General features: G+C 41.1%; 1 long non-coding RNA gene across 1 annotated transcript; it reads left to right on the forward strand.

Annotated features, from left to right (window-relative positions):
* Nucleotides 1–400: 400 nt before the first annotated feature.
* Nucleotides 401–19,494, forward strand: LOC150020346 (uncharacterized). Its single transcript, XR_016509351.1, has 2 exons — nucleotides 401–1,859; nucleotides 19,255–19,494. It is a non-coding gene; the product is annotated as an uncharacterized LOC150020346 (long non-coding RNA).
* Nucleotides 19,495–20,845: the final 1,351 nt, after the last annotated feature.

Genomic DNA, 20,845 nt, shown 5'->3' on the forward strand with positions numbered 1-20,845 from the left:
ATCCTTGAAGCATTCTCAGTAATACCTAACTAAATGAATAACAATGGACTGTAGTGATCTCAGAGGGAAACCATCTTATTTTCAAAATACATAGCCCACAAGAATTCAGAAAAAAATCCTCAAATGTACTTACTCATTTTTCTCCTATTAGAAGAATGAGGCCTGGTGGTATAGATCAGATATACTGCATTTAATCCTTTTATTTTACACTTTAGAAAGCTAACTCCTTCAACTGATAATCTATACAAAGAAAAGTGAAAATGCCTTTTGACTAAATACAAAATATTTAGGTAAAGAATATTGCATCTATCAAATTTGTCTTAATATTTTCAGAATCATAGAAAGAAGATTAAAAGTTGTAGATGTGTATTTTGAAGACTATGAATGTTCAGTTAAAAAAAAATCAGGAAGTTTATTTGATAGCAGGCGTTATCACTGGCCTTTTTACAAGGATTGACTGAGGGTGAAGGTGAGTACATATCTGATTTTAGGCCAGGAAAGTGCACCATCCTCCCTGCTATCAATTCCCTTTTATTCACTCTCTACTGTGGGCATGGTGCTTGAAATAGGACTATGGGAATTTATGTCTTCTTGACATCCAAAATTCATTTATCGGTGCAAGTCACTGCACTAAGTCTGCAGAACTGAATGGGGAATGAACATAATCCATAATAAAATATTTTATTATGGCTGAATGGGGAATGAGTGCTGGGCAGGAACGTTGCTACTAGGGGACTGACGTGCTTAGGAAGCTCCTGCAATAGTCAAGATGAATGCAGGAAATGGGGATAGATGATGAGGAGCGGAGCATGATGTTTCTCTGACAGAACTGTCATGGTTTGCTCAATGATCAGGTTGAGGGATTGGATGAAGGGAGTATAGGTTCAGGATGGGGGAAGGGAGGAAACTACACGGAGATATCCTGCAGCGAGAGCGGAGTTCTGGGCTGTGAATTTTAGCTCTGCTGGTGCACAGTGATAGCTGAAGCCATCCATGAAAGGAAATGAGATTACAGGGAAATTTATCTAGGGAGAGCAGGGAAGCAGTAAGGGCAGAAGGACAGAGCAGGGGATTAAGAATGAATCCTGCCTTCCCACATTTTATCTCTAGAATAACACTTGTTTACCTGAGTGTCCACCCTTCGGGAGTCTGTGAGACCCCCAAAAGTGGGCAGTAGATCTTACCTATTCTTCGGCATCCTCACAGCTCACATATAATTAAGTGGTAGCCACTTTAAAAGAAAAGAAAACCTCACTGGATCGTATCCTAAGTTTTATGGAATGTTTTCCAGGGCCTAGTCATTTTCCTAAGGACCATAGTACCATACAGCTATCCTTTTGTTTTATATTCTACACATGAGGAAATGGAAGCACGAACTTGTTCAAAGTCACATCTGGTGAATGGGATCCCGGATTTTAACTCAGACCGTCTACACCAGAGGCTGCTGGCACCTAACTGCCGTACGATGGAATGAGCAGTCAGAGTGACATCTGTTTGGCAATTTACAGTTTAGAATTACCTTCTTAGACAATTCTAATGTCTTCAAAGTGATTCTGTGTGAGGGAGGCATGGGGCAGTATTATTATTGAATAAATGGAAGCTAAAGTTAAGTGAATTCATGAAACCCAGCTCATAAGAGGCAAAAGCAAGTAAAATTCCCATCTTCTGAGTTACAACCCTGTGCTCTGTTTCAGCCTTGCTTCCTGTGAGTCCAACTGTCTGCTCTACTGCTCAGGAAGATGGACTGCCTCATCAGGTGGCTGGGGGAGGAGGAATCTGGCCAAGGAGGCCATGGCAAAGCAAGAGAACTTTCCGACTAGCAGGATGTACTCCTTGAAGAACTGAGGAACTCTGTTCTGGTAAGACTGTAAGACGTCTGTGGGTCGAACTCAACTTGTGAATGCTAATGCAGGCTCTTTTATTAATAATCATGAATGCTCAAAATTTAAGCACAACCCATGTGTAAAAAGGGTTGGTTATTAATGAACGATAACCTAAGGACTTAGTATTTATTCACCATTGTGGCGGACATAACCTGGAACCCGTCTTTAGACATAATGTTTGGGCTTCCTCTTTAGTCTAAAGGCCCCAGCCTCTTTAGAGCTCACTGTAGTTCATGGACTAAGGAGGGTAAGACTGGCAGACTGGCCCTCTTAATAGTAGAACGGAAAAGAACGATGGATACTAGAATTTCAATGGCACCTGTGTGACCTAATCTCCTATCACACACAGATTCTTCCTGACGGCCGGGCTCCTTAGTTGGGAGAGACTCACTAAAGTGTTCAAAGGAACTTAAAATGAGATTGGTAATAAGCTTTATACTTGTGTCCATCTTATTCCAGTTTAGAAAGTAAAAGTGTTTTGGTGCATCTGACAGAAACTGCCTTATTTGGATTTTAATGAATCGTATGCCAGGCTGTCTTGCCTTTTTACTGCCATTGTACAAAATTGGTCATCTTAACAAGTTTCACCATTGCTATATAGACTCAGAAGTGACAAATACTGCAGGATTTGTAGATGGAAAATCTCATTTTGTGTTTAAGTGTAGACTTGTTTATTTATACAGAAGGTGAATGTATATCCTCAATATGGCCAATGTATTTCATCTAAAATAAGCAATTTTATGTTAATTAAAACAGAGGCACCTACATTCTTCCTGTTTAAGTAAAGATGGAATGAAGGGAAGGAAGTCAATAGTTTTTGTCTATAATATTAACACATAATATTACTAATTTATAATATCAAATATTAACATGGATTTAGTACTCTATTCATGTAAGGAACCATCCCAAACACTTACTGTACTTTACAACTCCATCATAAGGACTATTACTGTCCTCATATCACAGGCGAGCAAACCAAGGACAGAGTGTTGAGCAGCTTGCTAACAGCACAGAGCTAATAGTAGAGTCAGAATCCTGGAGCTTCTGTACTTAATCTGTTGTGCTCCAATTATTGTGAGTCTTAGGAATTTGTCTCTGCTAAACTTGGAAAGACTTCCAAGAAGTGGTGGAACTTTAGAGCATCTTTCAAAGATGGGAGTAAATTTAGAAAAATGGAAAGCGAGGGAAATTGTAGTGTTCATGAGTGAACTCTAGGGTACAGATTCGAGGGATTCTTTTTCTGCTGTCCCATTGAAAACTGGACAGGGTCTCTCTGTGCGGCAACAGCATGACGGTGTCTTAGGTGGATGAGAAGCTGATGGCTCTGTGCTAGGATGGTTTTCCTGTTGGTCTCCCTGAAACCGGGGGCCATACATGCCCACTGATGGCGCCTCTCCTCTCGGTCAAGCAGCATAGAGATGGATGACGGGATGCCATTTCTTCTTTCTTCCTTCCCTCCCCTCTTTCCAATGTCTGAGTCAATGAAATTAAACTATTCAGGCTCTGTGCCAGGTGCTAGTCCTTAAATACACACACATGTAAATAAATAAGACAAGGGTACTGGCCTTTAAGAAAACTCAAACATGAGTTTAAAAATGGCCATCTGGTCACAGGATAAACAAATATAAAAAAGGGAATCATTCCATGAAGCATCGGGAAAAGCTTCATAAAAGAGGTTCGTAGTGGAACTGAGTCTTAAAAGATATATCGGTTGCGGACAGGATAGTCAGAGCAAGAGGAGAAGAGCGTTCCGGGAAGAGGCATCGGCAAGAGCAGCCAAGACTCAGGGGAGAAGATGGTAGAACAGGTGGGGGGAAGTGCAGAGAAAGTTGTACAGATGGACGGGGGAGATGTGTGAAGCTAGGCCATTAGAACAAAGCTAGAGAAGGTGACAAGGGCCCGACCAGGTGAGACAAAGAGAGGACCCATCACTGAAAATGTACCCCCAGGACCTAAACCCAACATGACATCTATAGATGGTGATCATATTTAAAAAATTCTCATATCATACCTGAGCTTCAGGGTTTCAGGAATACTGGACACTTTAACATATTTCGTGGTATCTTACACAGGTCCTGGCGAGATTAACACGCCATCTTCCTTGTAAGAGACAGCTAGTTTGAACTGAGGATCAGTTCGGTCTTTGATAGATGGTCTAAAGAATGTTTTTTGTTTTTAATAATCACCCCAGAACTTTTGTACTGCACCTATTTTTCAGTACTAATTTAACGCAAAAGCACGTCACTGAAATTCAATATTAACAGCATTATTTCATTCTGAATATTTCCATATTAATATTTTTAAACAGACATAGTGCTTCCTGTGTACCAGGCATTGTTCTAAGCATTTTCCAAATACTAAATCATGCAATGCTCTGACCACGCAGTGAGAGGTAGGCACCATCACGATCCCCATTGCACACATGAGGGAACAGCGGTTGAGTAACTGGACTGAAATTACAAAGCTAGAAGCGGTGGAGCTGGGAATTGAGTGCAGGCTTCTTATTTGAGATGCTAGACCATTTTTTGTTGTTGTTCCTAACTGTTACTTATTTACTCTTCTAATTTACTTTTTCCCCAAACTAAATTACTAGACAGATTGTGAGAGATTTTTGACTACTTGTTTAATTGGTATCACACTATATCATACAGATATAACTCAATACAAATATTTCATTCTTATATTTTATACACAGTAATTTATTATAGCTTGGTAGTTCTCAACCCTTGCTACACATTAGAGTCCCCTAGGGAGCTTTTTAAAAGATTGTTGTTGTCCCGAGTCCTACCTACAGACATTCTGATTTAATTGGCTTGGATGAAGCCTGGAGATCAGTATTTTAAAAACTCCCCAGGTGATTATAATATTCATCCAGGATTGAGAACCTCTGATATTGATCGATCATTTATTGATTGCTTAAGGCACTGTGTACATATTTTACACATATTATTGTCATTTCTTATGACAAACTGATTAGGTAGGTGTTATGATTATCTGTGTTCTACAGATGAGGAAATTGAGGAACTGAGAGGCTATATAATTTGCCCAAATTACACAGCTAGTAAATAATAGAAACAGGATGTGTGAGGTGAAACCACATTTTCTTAACCATAACCACTGTGCCTCCCACAGCATAAAAATTAATTAATATGCTGTGTCATATATGGATCAGCATTCTAGAATGTGTTTATTTTAAATGTAGGTGCTGAAACTCTATAAATCTGAATAATTTAACTACCTTGACATTCAGTTTTTTAAAGTACTTTTTAAACTAAATTATGCACAGATATACACTTTTTCTGCTATATACATATATTTTATAAATGCCACGGGTTTATGTTTGTAGACTTTTCTCTTTATTCTTTTGTATTTCTACATATGAATATGCAAATATTCTAAATAAGTCTCCAAATCATGACTAGCGTATTAAGACTACTAGATGCATTCCTATTAAGAAACAAATTACAGAAGTGCAATCTGTCTTTATGGAGAAGATTTGCGTTACACTGTGCAAAGAATGTCCTAACCAGAAGCAGCATCCAGTAGCTAATATTTTTAAGGACGTGTTTGCTACGTGCCAAGTGAAGCGTCTACTACTTCCCATGCATTATTTCAAGCAATATATTTAATACGTTAATTCATCTCACCCATCACTATATTAAAAACTCCCGCACTTACATAGCTAGCTCAGAACTCTCTTTGACATACAAACTTGTTTGTCTAACAGCCGCTGCAGTGGCTCCCCTTGAATGTTTTATAGCTATCTCAGCCGTAACATGTCTAAAATGAAACATCAATATTTTTTCCATTTTTAAAAATTCTCTGTCTCCCCTATCTCAGTAAATGGCTCTGCCATCTATCCTGTTGCTTTAGGCCCGAAAGCTGGGACTCATCCTTGATTCTTTTTGCTCTCCTTCAAAATGGTCTTGTTGGATTCATCCACAAAGTGTATCTCAAATCCGTCCACTTCTCAACAGCGCCATTGCCACCATGACAGTCCCACTCATCAAAATATCTTGAAAGGACCATTACCATAGCCTCCTAACGGGCCTTCTTGCTTCTTCTGCTCTCTTGTGATCCATTTTCTATGCTGCACCCTGCAGCGAGTGTTGCATTCAGCATCCTCATTCACTTGCTTAAAATCTTCCAATGGCTTCCTTGCCTTGGCCTGTAAGGTCCTGCATGGACTACTATTGACCCGTCCCACTCTCCCCCTTACTCGCTATGCACAGTGACACTAGTCTTTCAGTTCTCCACTCCCTCCAGGGCTCTTTCTTAGCCCAGCACACCCTTCTCCAAGCTGCATGGCTGGCTTCACATCTTTCAAGTCCCATCTCAAATGTTATTTCCTCATAGAGCCTGTATGAACTCTCCGCTCCAAAGGACCTACTTTCTCAGACCAGCCTTTATTAGATGATGGTTGAAAGTTTTCTGTACTATGCAGAAGCATTTGGATTTGATCCTATAGGGAATGAACAACTCTATAGGAAAATTACATGGCTCAATTTGCATTTAAAAATTATCATTCTGTGGCCAATGTAGCAAATGGCTTGGAGGCAAATGAGACACAAATCAGGCAATGCAGTTAGAAGGTTGTTATAACTTATGAGCAAGATGTTGGCTCAGGCTTGAACTAAGGCAATGACACCGAGGAATATGGGAAAGGAGCAGGTCTTTGCTATTAGCTATTCCTGTTTGCACTTTTGGCTTGTATCATCTACCTAAGGGCTTTAGAATGAATCTTCATGTTATTTATCTGTTGACCTTATAGCTACCTTTTTTGATGAATATATATATTTTTAAAAATGACTTAACTATTGAGCCTTCATTGTGGGGATTAAAGTAATAAATGGATATGAAAGCATTTTGCAACATACTACACAAATGGAAACTATTTTTATTACCAGTAAGTCAATTTAGTTTGCAAAGAGAAAAATCACTTTCCCGCATGTAAGCTCCCATAAGCAAACTCCCCAGGCAGAATGAATCACTCTTATAACTACAGCACTTTTTCGTACTTCTATCATAACACCTCCATTAATTATAAATTGTTTATGCGCTGGCTTTTCTTTGAAGCATATAAATCCTTTAGAGGCAGAGAGAGCGCCTTATGAATCTTTGCAACCTGGTTTGTGGGAGACAGTAAGTGCTCAGTAAATGTTAATTGCATGCATGAATGAATGATTAGTTTGCAGGAAAAGATAAAGGCAGGTAGTAGGGAGCTGAGAGAGACTTCAAAGTTGAAATAAAGAATAGAGTAAACATGTTAAAGTGAAAAGATTCAGAGTGATTGATGATTTTATATTTTATTTTGGTCTAGAAGATATAGATTTACTATACTTTCAAAATATTCTATCAACTTGATCTTAGTAAAGCTAAATGTTTTGTAACACTGGTATTTAAAAAATCCTTTTGTAGTGTTGTATTAATTTATGCATTCATTTAGCAGATCTGTCTTCAATGGCTGATACGTACAGAGCATTGTACTATGAATTTTAAATAGCCACGCTCCTTCCCTCAGGAAGTTTGCTATCCAGTGGGGGCTGGAGAATGCGGGGGTTGTGGTCTGCTCCATGCCAAACGGTGTCCTAGGAATTTTACATATTTTATAATAATAATTAGCATTTACTATCTTCCATATTCATAACAACCTTGTAGTAAGCATTATCATGCCCATTTTGCAAATAAGAGGATTTCATTAATTTAACTGAGCTCATAAAGCTAGGAAGGGTCTGAGGCCGGTGGATTGATCACAATGAAGAACATCAAGGGTTATTTTTTATTTTAGAATTTAGAGTCCCTTGCAGTCATTGAAGTTAAGTCAATGAATATTAATGGCATACCAACAAAGGCGGATGTATAAAATTATAATGGATTATAATGATATAGTTTCCACCCTCATGGCGTTTTGGTTTGGTGGGAAGATTTAGAAAAATGGCCACAATCATAAGGTGGGATTTTAAGTAAAGACTGACAGACCTTTTGGGGGAAATGGCTCTCAGGAGCTGGGGAGCACCGTGGTGTGGTGTGAAAAGTGTCCTGGGCCAGGGGGTCAGAGGACCGCCATTTAAGACTTCATCCCAATTCTCCTATTTGGGGAGCCAGGGGACAGACACTCAAATTTTGAGACCTCACTGCCCTCATTTGTGAAATATGAGCAATAACAGGTGATATGTCTACCTTATTTTAAGAATTAGTGGTTTGAGATAAGGGAAAGCAGTTTCTAAAATGCAATACAGATTTATGATAAAGAAATCCAATTTCCTAGAAACATCTTTCTGGTATAAGAGCCATCAAATAAAAGAAAGTATAGAGAAGTGATTTATAAATTCTTATCCCTAGTACATAACATGGTGCCTGTCATACAGTAAGTGCTTAATAAATACTTACTGAGCTTAGTTCCTGAGTGGCTGGAACCAATTCCTCGCTCCTCTAGCTAATGGGGAAGACACATTGCACATGACTTCTTGTGACCTTTTCAACACATTGAGCCATTGTCAATAAATGTATTACTTATAACTGCAAGTGCCTTTTAAATTGGGTATTTTTGTTCATTTGTTTGTCAGTGACGTATGTGTGTCTAAAAGGACATATTTGGAGGACATGGTGAACTGTCCTCATATCTATTTGGTTCTGTGAAGTATGGTTGCACCTCTTTACTAGTGAGTGTTCGTAGCATGCAGCACTATTGGGGTCTAGACTAGGAGCACATATTCTCCATGGACATTTCCATTTCAACCGGTATTATAGACACAAGCTAAGGAGATAAAGCTTAAGCCTGGTAATGCTATGCACATCAGGGAGAGGATTTATTTGGGGAAGGCTGGCTTACTTAGCACCATCAAAACGCACGCCCAAGGCAGTTATCTATCTGCCTACCAAGAGAGCCTTTAGCTTGCATCACTGGCTAGATATGTCCATGCCTTTGCTATGGATATGGACAAATAAATACCACCTGCAAATCTTCGTCTTGTGGGTGATTACAATGTTAATATTAGTAAAAATTATAAGAACTCTTTTTCTAGTTTTAACATTTTATTTAATGTCACTCAATTTTTTTTTTTTTTTAACAATAAAGTGTTAATAAAAATGAATGTTCACCTGGCTGCTGTGGCTCAGTGGATTGAGAATTGGCCTGCGAGCCAAGTGTCACTGGTTCGATTCCCAGTCAGGGCACACAACTGGGTTGCACGTCAGGTCCCCAGTTGGGGGCGTGAGTGAGAGGCAACCACACAGTTATGTTTCTCTCCCTCTCTTTCTCCTTTCCCCTCTCTCTAAATATAAAATAAACCAACAAACAAACAAATAAAAAAGAAAAAGAATATTTCTCCTTTAGAAAAAAAAAAGAATGTTCAAAACTTTTGCTTCCATGAAGATGGAATGGATGATTTTTTCCTATTCATCCCACTAAGTATGTACAGTTGTATAAAACAAACATAGAATATCTGAAAGGTGGAGACAAGAAAGCAAACTGTGCAGGGACCTTGGGACTGGAGGAACAATCACATAGTGAGGTCCTTAGGTGTTCTTTTGGCTTATGTATTCTAAAATTGGATCTGGAGAAGCTGGAGCACTAAAAATGCCAAAGGGTTCAAATAAAAGTAAAAGAAAGGCCCCAACAGAAGCTTACTGCCTGAAGCCAAAAGACCAAGAAAAGGGTGATCTCGCATCACAGAAAACTTTCAGACAATAATGGCTCTATTCCAACCAAATACCCTGAGAAAATTGTGGCTTCACTTCCATTCATATCAGCAAAGACAAGTGGGTAGCCTAGAGCCTCACTCTGGCCAGGATGTAACAAGGGTGGTGTCAGAGAAGGCTGAGGAAGGTGCCAGGACTTTCATTTCTGCTGAGTAATCATAGAGCTCCCCATTCCACCCACAATGTCAATGGGGACCACGTGTAAAACCAGGACCTCCACCTGTACCCTGCAGTAATGAGGTTTCCCTGCCTCTCCCCACCAGGCCATGTCAAAGGAGACCTAGAAGAGAGTCAAGACTTTTACCAGTATGCAGTGGCAAGGAGGGCATACAACCCCTGTGGTAACAGTGGAGGACCTGTGGGCACTGGGAATGGACCCTTGTTCTCCTGCAATTCAGGGGGTACCAGAGGAGGCCTAGAGGGAAGCCTGCTCTCCCACTTCTTTCCGGTAGCGCTGTGGAGACCCCTGCCCTCCTCCGGTGTGAGCAGAGGCCAAGTGAGGAACCTGGGCTTCTCTCTCCACCTGGCTAGAATGAAGCGGCATGCCCTCTTCCCCCGACAGAGCCATAGCCTAGAAGGGCAGCCAAACTGTAACAACATCTGGAGTTTCTAAACAACACAAACAATGTCTAGGTTTCAGTTGAAAATGATTCACCACAGCAAGAACCAGGAAAATTTCAACATGAGTGAATAAAGACAATGCTAACATTGATAGGACAGAGATGTTAGAATTTGGGGAACCCTCAGATATGTTTTCTTTCCAGCTTTGCCTTCCTTTTTCTCTTCTTTTCATATTCTGGTAATACAGATGTTAGAACTTTTGCTATAGTTATGCTGGTCTCAAGCATCTGTCTCTTTCCAGCTTATTCTTTCTGTTGTTCAGATTGGGTAATTTTTATTGTTCTTTCAGTTCTCCAACTCTTTTCTCTGTCCTTCCATTCAGCTGGAAAAAGTTTAAAGCAGCCATCATAAAAATGCTTCAATATGCAATTACAAACATGCTTGAAACAAGTTGAAAAATAAAAGCCTCAGCAAAGAATTAGAAGCTATAGAGAAACTTACATTTTACTATGTTCAGAGCAGCATTATTTACAATAGCCAAGATCTGGAAACGGCCCAAGTGTCCATCAGTAAATGAATGGATAAAGAAGCTGTGGTACATTTACACAATGGAATACTACACAGCTGTAAAAAGAAGGAACTCTTACCCTTTGCCACAGCACAGATGGAACTGGAAAACATTAAGCTAAGTGAAATAAGCCAATCAGAGAAAGACCAATACCATATGATCTCACTCATATGTGGAATCTAATGAACAAAATAAACTGATAAACAAAATAAAACCAGAGGCATGGATACATGGAATAGACTGATAGATCTCAGAAAGGAGATCTGGGGGTCTGAGAGAGATGAGCCAAAAAACATATGTACATATATGCATAGCCTATGAACACAGACAACAATGTGGTGAAGGCCTGGGGACGGGGCTGGGTGGAAGGGGGCATATGGGGGGGATGATGAATATCTATAATACTTTCAACAATAATAAAAAAAACTTAAATTTTACAACTTCAAAATACAATAACCAGAATAAAAAATTCAATGGATGGACCCAACAACTGAATGGAGCATTCAGAGGAAAGACGCAGTAAACCAAAGGAAAGAACAATAGAAATTACCCTACCTTAAAAACAAGAAAACACAGGCTGAAGTAAAAATGATGAGCAACTTAGGAGCCTGCATGACTGTTGTGGAAACCAAGGCAGGCTCTTCTTGTCTGGCAATCAGAAGAATATGGGAGGCAAGGTTGGAATCTCTGACATTTTCTTTATTGCAGATATTACAGCATTCACGTGTGCCCGCCGCTGTTTGCGGCGCTAACCTCTTGTCACTCACTGCTTATATACTGTGCATGGACAAAGCCAGCTACTAGCCAAAATATGACATCAAGGCTTATATAACTGCAAGTGCGCTGGGCATGTGAATCTAATTATTATCTCTAAGCAGCCATGCCTGGACATCCTGGGTGAGGGAACCTGACAGACTCTATTGTCCTCACACTCCACCCCTTCAGGCTTGCTCATCTTATAATCTACCCGAGATCCATCTTCTGCGAGGCTCCCTTGGTGAGGAGGGCTGAGCCCTGTACCCACAAACCACAACAGCAATAAAGGCTACAACAACAAGTAAGTAATAAGCAGCAATGCCCCCTATTATAGCAAGGGTCAACCTCCAACTGGAGGTCAAGGATGCCCACCATTCCTGCAATGGATTGCCGGTCAGGCATTCAGCGGCATGCGCTTTGGAGACCAGAGCCTGCAAAGCTTGGCTAACATTTTGGTGAGCCTCGGGGACATATATACAACATTCGGCTCCTACCAGGGCACATACCACACTCTGGGAGGCAGTAAGCATGTCTAGGGCCCACTGTTACACCTGAGTCCCAGTGAAATGCGTTCCCCGATCACTTTTAATAATCAGGGGCTGCTTATACGCAGCACACAAACACTGTAGTGCAGCAAGCACTACCCAGCTGCTGTCACCCAGCACGGGGGCAGCAGCTTCACCAGGGGGTGCTCAGCGTGCCCCTGCAGAACGGCCTTAATGGCCTTCACTACCTACACTCATAGGTGGCACTCCCCCACAGTGGTCTATCGCTACAAGCTACAATTCTTGGGGCATAAGATATACTCAAGAGTGGGGGACACATAAACAGTATACCCAAGTGGGGGCAGGTGCCCAATGCCTAGTGAAAGCTGCACAGCCTTCATTTTCACGCTGCACCCCCCCCCCCACTATCTATATGGGCCTCGGGTCCTGGGAACTTCTCAGGGTTCCCATACAGGAGAGTGCATCCTACTCCCGCATCACTCCCTCTTCTCAGGAGCTGGCTAGCACAGCCATGTGGACTTCAATACACATAGAACAGGTCTACTGAGGCACAACCCCAGGCTGCTTCACTTTTTCTTCCTCTGGGGTCACTGGAAGCCCTGATCAGCCTACAGCTGCATTCAGCTTCCTATCAATCTTTCTGCCTTCTGCAGTGAACTATAGCCCCCTGGAAGATCCACCCACATCTGGGTGTGAGTTGCCCACATGGGTTCACTCTCTACCTCCTCCAACGCAGCCTGCAAAGGGCTAGTGGAGAGAGTGCTTCTTTGCGGCAGCTACGCCCCTACTTGGCAAGTGTGGGAGTCTGAGCTAACCTACTCTCAACGCTGCAAATGTTTCAGCAAAGCAGATGCAGCAGATTCTAAACCTGTAAGAAGGTTAAAAGTGAACATAACACTATTAACATAATAATAAGTTCCCAGCTTTTGCAATATCCGCTGTAACTCAGTTTACATTTCTTGGCTGGAAAGCGAAATGCCATCCACCCTTACACTCTAAAGGGGGGGGCCACCACCAGAGGCTCCCCAGGCTGCTGCTGATACTGCTTCCCCAAGTCTACTGTCTTGGCCTGCGTATGGGGGCCATGCATGGTGTGCCCCACCATCTGGGCAGGGCCTACCAGGTTCCTGCTCCGGGCGACGGACTGCAGCGATCTCATCATCTGCATTGCTACCGCGTGAGCTCGCAGGGGAACCGGCTCCTTTCCCCCCTCTTCCGAGTCCTCAGCTGTGATCGTTATAATTGGGGAGGAGGAGCTTCAGACTGTTGCTCGAGTGACGTCATCTTCAAGCATGTGAATTCAAGCCTCCAGAGCGTTGCTCTGTTCCCATGAACTCTGAAACGGGTTGTCTCCCAGGACCGCTGTCTCCAGGACCGCCATCTGGTCCTAGCTCCAGCTCTCAGGGCTGCAAGGGAAATCCAACTGATCAAAGTTGCCTCCACCCTCGGGCTTAACTTGGCCAGGCTCTCATCTACCTCCCAAAGGGCTTTCTCTACCGTTTCGGGAGCACAACTGACCTCAGTCCAATCCCGTGGGGGAGCCCAAGCTGCAAGGAGACCTGCTACTGAGTGCCAGGCACTGGCAGGTGCAAATTCTATACTGAATTACCAGGATCCCACTGCCTAGGCCAATTGTCCTGGAAACCAAGGCAGGCTCTTCTTGTCCAGCAATCATAAGAACAAGCGAGGCAAGGTTGGAATCTCTGACATTTCCTTTATTGCAGACATTACAGCATTCACACGTGCCCTCTGCCAGTCACTGCGCTAACCTCTCACCACTTGCTGCTTATATACTATGCATAGGCAAAGGCTGCTACTCGCCAAAATATGACATCAATGCTTATATAATTGTGAGTGCGCTGTGCATGTGAATCTAATTATTATCTCGAAGCGGCTCATGCCTGGGCATCTGGGGTGAGGGAGCCTGACAGACTCTATTGTCCTCACAATGGCCATGACAAAACACCTAACATTTGTGTCACTGGAGGACTGGGAGGAGAGAGTAAAGAGGTTGAGACTGAAGGAGTGTTTGAAGAAATAGTGGCTGGAAACTTTCCAAATTTGACTAAGGACACAAACCTATGGATTTAAGAAGCTAAGTGAATGTCAAACAAGATGAACTAAAAATATCCATGCCAAGACATTTTATAGCCATACATGTAAAAATTAAAGATGAAGAGAAATCTTGAAAGCAGTGAGAGAGAAATAACACATTGACTATACAGGAAAAAACTATTCACATGACAGCATACTGATTTCTCATCCAAAATCCCAGAGGCCAGAAAGAAGTGGCATAACATTTTTAAGTGATGAAAGAAGAGAACTAGTGACTCAAAATTCTAGATCTGTAAGAATATCCTCAAGGAATAAAGGAGGAATCCATGGAAAGACATAGGACCTAAGATTGCCGAAACACATGTGAAAAAGAATACTGAGGTCTGAGGAATCACTCTACCCAACTTAAAGACTTTTGTTTGTGTAGTAATCAAGACTCCATATTATTGGTGGAGGGAAGGAAACATAGATCAATGGATCAGACTGGAGAATGAATCCAGAAATAGATCACACAAAATTGCACAACTGGTTTTTGACAAAGATGAAAAAGCAATTCGCTGGAGGAATGATGATAACCTTTTGGGCAAATGGTGCTAAGACAATTATAATCTACAGGCAAATAAATGAACCTCAACCCAAACTGCACACATACAAAATTTAGTTTAAAATGAATCATAGATTTAAGTGTAAAACATAAAATCATTCATCTTTTAGAAGAGAACATAAGGGAGAACGTTTGTGAGTTAGGGTTGGGTGAAGAGTTCTTAGCTATAACACCAAAAGCATGATCCATAGAAGAAAAAGTGGATAAACTGCAATTCATCAAAACTGAAAACCTTTGCTGTGGGAATGATACTCTTAAGGAGATGCAAAGACACGATACAGACTGGAAGAAAATATTTGCAAACCACTTATCTGATAAAGGAGTAATATTTAGAATATATAAAGACTTCTCAAAAACTCAACAACAAAGAAACAGATAATCCCATTACAAAATGAGCAAAAGTCATGAACAGACATTTCACCAAGGAGGGTAAACAGATGGAAAACAAACTTATGAAAATCTGTTCAACATCATTTTCCATCACAGAAATGCAAATTAAAATCACAGTGAGATATCACTATGTAGCTATCACGGTAGCTCAAGTAAAAAACAGTGACAGTAGTGGTTGGGTGTCATTCTGCAAAGCTAAAGGTCACCAGTTTGATTCCTGGCCAGGACACATGCCTGGGTTGCGGGTTCTTCCTTTTCTTCCTCCCTCTATAAAAGTAAGTAAATAAAATCTTAAAAAAAATTTTTTTAATAGTGATAATACCAAATGCTGGTGAGAATGTGAAGAAACCTGATCTCACATATCTGTTGCTAGTGGGAATGTAAAATGCTACAGCCACTTTTGAAAGCAGTTTGGCAAATTATTTATAACCAAAACATGCAACTATCATATAATCTAGCAATTCCACTCCGGGACATTTGTCTCAAGGAAACGAAAATTTATGCTTATATAAATGTCTGTAGATGAATGTTCAAAGATGTTTACTTATAATAGGCAAAAGTAGAAACAGCCTAGATATCCTTCAATAGGTGAATGGTTAAACTTTGGTACATCCATATGTTTATTCGCCATCTGTTTGGTATCAGGACCCTACCAGGTACTTAAATACATTTGTAACTTAAACTTGGAAGGTAAATATTATTATCCTAATTTTGTAGATAAGAAACTCAAGGTTTAGCAAGATTAAACTCCTTATTCAAGGTTATTCATGGCAGAGGCTGGAATTTGCAACCAGGCTTTTTGATATTCCAAAGTTCATTGGCTTTCCTGTATAGAGGCTGCCATGGGTGTTAGGTGAGGAGACTATGTGTTTTTGTTATTCTCTGTGACCTGGAAGGATGTAGCTAAAGCTGGTATATCCTAAGGACTGGTTCTGTCAGCCAACCTCCAGTACAAAGCTGTTGCCTAAGAAGAGACTTTCCTTTTCTGTAGTCCATGTCCATTGCCTTTACCTGGGCCTCTGCAAAGTCATGTCATAATGTTTGATGAGTCTTACTTCTCCAAGCCCCTGGCTGGTTTGGCTCAGTGGATTGAGCGTCGGCCTGCGAGCTAAGTGTCGCTGGTTCGATCTTCCAGTCAGGGCACATCAGAGAAGGAAAACTCTGACTCCAAAAAACCTCCGCTGCCTTGCGGCATACCTCTTCAGGGGAAAGGCTAAGGGAGTAAACCCCGACAGAAAATCCGGAGCCGGAGTCCCTAAGGCGGTTTGACGTTGTAGTCAACACCGGCAACTCCTGCGGCGCACCTGAAGCCAAGCTGTATCGACTCCGTCTTTCCCTTGGACCCTTCAGCTGCGAAGAGAGGGGGGGTCTGCTGCATGGGCAACAGCAGACCCTCCATATCACCCTGCCCAGGCTCTGTAGCTTCAGCTTCACTGGAGAGGACACTCCAGCGTCATCGCAAGATGTCGATTCAACACGGGAGGAGACAGATACCGTGTCACTCCCGAGTCGGACTGCACAGCCATTCTCGGCGGTGCAGATAGACTCTTAAGAAGCTACACCATCGTCTCTCGAGACGGACGGCTGCCGACGACTTCTCCAAGAAAGAGGGTGGGCCTCCTCTGTTGACTCATTTCATCACATAAAAGAACTAATGCTTGTTCTTTGTCATACTTAAGTTTGCATCTGTGGAGCCTAGAACACTCAATTACTCAAATAACTGACTGAAATGACTTTGTTCTGCAGTGCGTATTCCTGTCCTTCAGAGTCAACTAAAACACAACCCTTGATATCCACAATTATCCAGCAGGCATGGCTGAAAAAGTTGACACATCATATTTTGGTAATAGAAGGAATCAGCATTTAATTAAAATAATCATTTCATAGAGAAGCAGAATGACTGATCCAAGTCACACGTGTCATTAAAATTACAGCACAATTGTTAGCTTTCTTATGAGGCTCAGATGAGTGGTACCAACACTTCTTTCTACACTGCTTTGAGCTCTACTGGCGACTGCTGTCTTGAGTTAGATGACTAATTCAAGCGACCTATCTGGCTCTTTGTCCTCAGCCATACCTCTTAATTTTGATTCCTCCAACAAACTCTTGCTTGGTGCCTGCTTTATACCTTGCACCTTGTTTCGTTCTGGAGATTCAAGGGTGATCAAAATAATAATGATGCCTGCCTCTGCCTAAGTCAGTTTTGGTGCATGGAAGAAATGAGATAGTAGATATGAACGTTCTTTGTGAAGTGTACACTTCTATAAAAATTAAACATAACCTAATACCATTTCCAATTGCAAGTATATATGATATCACAAATGGAGCTTTGAAGATAATGAAAACACCCTGAGCGTAAACAGAAGCTACATTTAAAATTTGAGATTGTGAAGCCTACAAATTGAAATTGGACAGGATGCTTAATAAACAAGTGCAATGTGCCAGTCACTTGCTTATTATCTGTGTGTTCTCTACTCAAATATAAATATATAAAACTTTTCTCACTTTTACTATTATTATTCCAGCTCTTAAAAGAGTGTGCGCACATAGTAAGCACCAAATATTTGTTGAGTAATTTAAAAATTTTATCTTTTTTGTGTACATATGTTAAATTTTAGGGTAAATAGCTAGAAGTAGAATTAGTGAACATAAGGTTATATACATTTAATCTTGATAGATATTGCTAAATATCCCTTCCAATTGGTTACACCAAGTTATCTTTTAATTATTTACTTAATTAAAAAGGATATTTCAGCCCTGGCTGGTATGCCTCAGTGGACTGAGCATCGGCCTGTGAACCAAATGGTCACTGGTTTGATTCCCAGTCAGGGCCCATGCCTGGGTTGTGGGCCGGGTCCCTGGTTGGGGGCATGCAAGATGCAACCACACATTGATGTTTCTCTCCCTCTCTTTCTCCTTCCCTTCTCCTTTCTTTAAAAATAAATGAAATATTTAAAAAAAGATATTTCATGCCTGTGTGTTTTGATCCATTTTATATATGGCTAGCATATTTTACTTCTAGGAATAACATTTCCTTCTTCTAGGAATTATGCCCTCTCTTATTCTTCTAGTGGAAGAAGCCAAAGAAATATGTCCTCATCTTCTGACAAAGTGTATTGGGACAGGAATGGTTCAAGACTACAGGAATTCTATCTCTCTGGTCATCAATTATTGGCCTAGACATGGCCATTGATTCTAACGAGGGCCAGTGAATCCTTCCTTAGGATTTTTGAACTTGGAGAACTTGAAGCTTGATCAGTCATTTTCTGTTAGTTGGAGCTATAAGACATAGAACTCAGAAATTTGCTGGTTGCCATGTTTTCCACCCAATGAAGAAAGCTGGTCAGCACCAAAAAAGAGAAATCTGAAGCCAATATGCAGAGCAGAGCAGAATATCCAGGCAGTTCTGGTGCCTGGTTCCCATCTTTGTGCAGTCAAACTACATAAGATTCAGGAACTATCCTAATCTCTTTATGATGATAATAGTAATTCTTTTCTTCTTTTCCTTAAACTTAAACTATGATAGCTTTCCCCCGTATTTGGAACCAAGTGTTATAAGGAGCGAAGCCCTACTACTCAGCAGATATTTTGACTCAGTACTCTCTCATGAAAGTGCCCGTTCCCCATTTATTTGCCTACAAAGGGTTTTATCAATATTTAATACTTTTTGTCAATATGGTGGGTTAAAACAATGTTATCAACTTATTTTTAAAATCCATGTTTATTAAAACTAGTGAGGCTAAAAAATGTTTTCAGGTCTTTAATACCTACTTGTAATTCTTCTGTGAATTGCATATATATATATATATATATATGGTCATTTTTCTTGGAGTTGCATTTTTTCTTATTAATTTGCAGGGATTCAGTAAATACTATGGCTATTAATCTTTGATGCATATACACATATTTATATGATATATATTTGCAACTATGTTTTTCCTCATCAGTTATATGCTTCTTAAAGAATTTTTTTGTGCTATATGTTATTATACAGAGGTTAATAATTTTTATGTATTTAAATCTATTATACTTTTTATTTATGATTTCTGAATTTTTTTCACATGTTTAAGAGGACTTGTCCTACACCCAAAATATTTTAAGAAATCTTTCTGTTTTGCATGTGTGTAAGTTTATTTTCTACATTTTATTTTACTTTGCTCCAATAGTTTTTACCTTTTGCATATGTAATTTAACACATACATTGCAAGATGTGTTATCCTTACTTTTCAGATTACGATGAGGAAAATGAGGTTGATGACCAGGTCATACCTGTGGCCAATACTGAGAATCCTGACAGAAGCTCACGCTCGTTCAACCCTGCCACACCATCGAGGCGGAATGTAGCTGAGAAAGAAGAGCCTTTGTAATTACTGGAATTTACTTTCTTTATCCTTTCATTCATTCCCAATGTGATCTGAGTTGGCTAATATTATGAATTAATATAAAATAAGAGATACTTATTGTATCACGGACCTGATGTTAGTACAAACTATAATCTAAGTGCACTCCGTCCTTCATATGTCCTTGATTAAGGATGGGTAGATGAATGAATGAATGACAGTATGGCTCAGGGATCGGGGTAGCAAGGATTGCACTGACCCCATCTGCACTGGGAGAGCCAAAGGTAAGCCAGAAGCCAAGGTCTGGAGTGAGATGAGGAAGAAGCTGACTGCCAGGTGTGAGCAGCTGCCCGTCAAGGCAGAGCTGGCTATCTGCAGGTCTTAGCTAATCACTGCAGTTCCCATAATAACTATTTGTGACGCACACCTCTGAATTCTGACGGTACCCGTACACGCACCTTACAGCTTCTCGTTGTCTTTGTCTGTTCACCCAGTCGTCTGTGTCCTCCCAGCCTTGGCACTCAGTCTTTGCGTCCTGTGTCCTTTGTGCCCTCCCAGTGCCAGGCACAGAACAGAGTTGCTGTCAACATCCAGATGAGCGCTGGCTTGGGCTGCCCAGCTTTATACTCTTATTTGTGATCTCATTTCAAGAGGAAAACTAGAGAGTTACCTTATTATTGATGTTTTTCAAAGAAGTCTGAATACTCTATTACAATTTTGGCGGCTAAAAAGCAATGCCAACTTTTCTAATGACATTCTTCTATTCAATAAAGTAGGTAATTTGAGTTCCAAGAATAGATATATTTTATGTGAAATCCAGTAAGGCTATTTTTGTTTTGAAGGAAAGAAATACGGCTTCTAAGTACATTCCCACATGCACGCATGCATATACACATATACATACTATTCCTGAATTTGCCTTCATGCAAAAGGTAGCTGCTCAACACTGGAGTCCATGCTTAGCAAAGGCCTAAATCAGAAAGGGTGCAAAGCATTAGCTCCCAGACACATGCAACCGGCAAGGCAATGACTTTCCTTATGGACGAGTCCCACCCGAGGGCCACCACTAGCTTCAGCTACCTCTTCCTGGCTGGTCCCCAAAGAATATTAAGGTGTGCAGTAACACCTAGTGTAGTGCCCACATCTCAGCAATTCCCTTCAAAAATGATAGCCTAACGAGGTGTACAGCGGACATTGCATCGTATTGCATTTCACCTGCGTAAGTGAAATCACAGGGCTGTGGCAGTCATGGCGGCAGGCATGCCACCCAGGTCTTCCTTCAAGAGAAACTAGTGTGGGGAGCTCCGCTGATGACAGCTGTTGGACTTTTGACATCTGAATGTGCCCGAGGCGGTGCTTCCCCTGGGCTCCTCCTAGTCGACATCGGAGTCTGGCAGGCACATGGGAACCAGGCCCTTTCCTGCCCGACGTGGGATTCCTCTTGCAGGCCGCGTCTGCTTGTGGACTACCCACTGGCTTGG

Source organism: Furipterus horrens, unplaced genomic scaffold (assembly GCF_987537825.1).
Source record: "Furipterus horrens unplaced genomic scaffold, mFurHor1.1.pri manual_scaffold_2, whole genome shotgun sequence".
Classification (NCBI taxonomy): Eukaryota; Metazoa; Chordata; class Mammalia; order Chiroptera; family Furipteridae; genus Furipterus; species Furipterus horrens.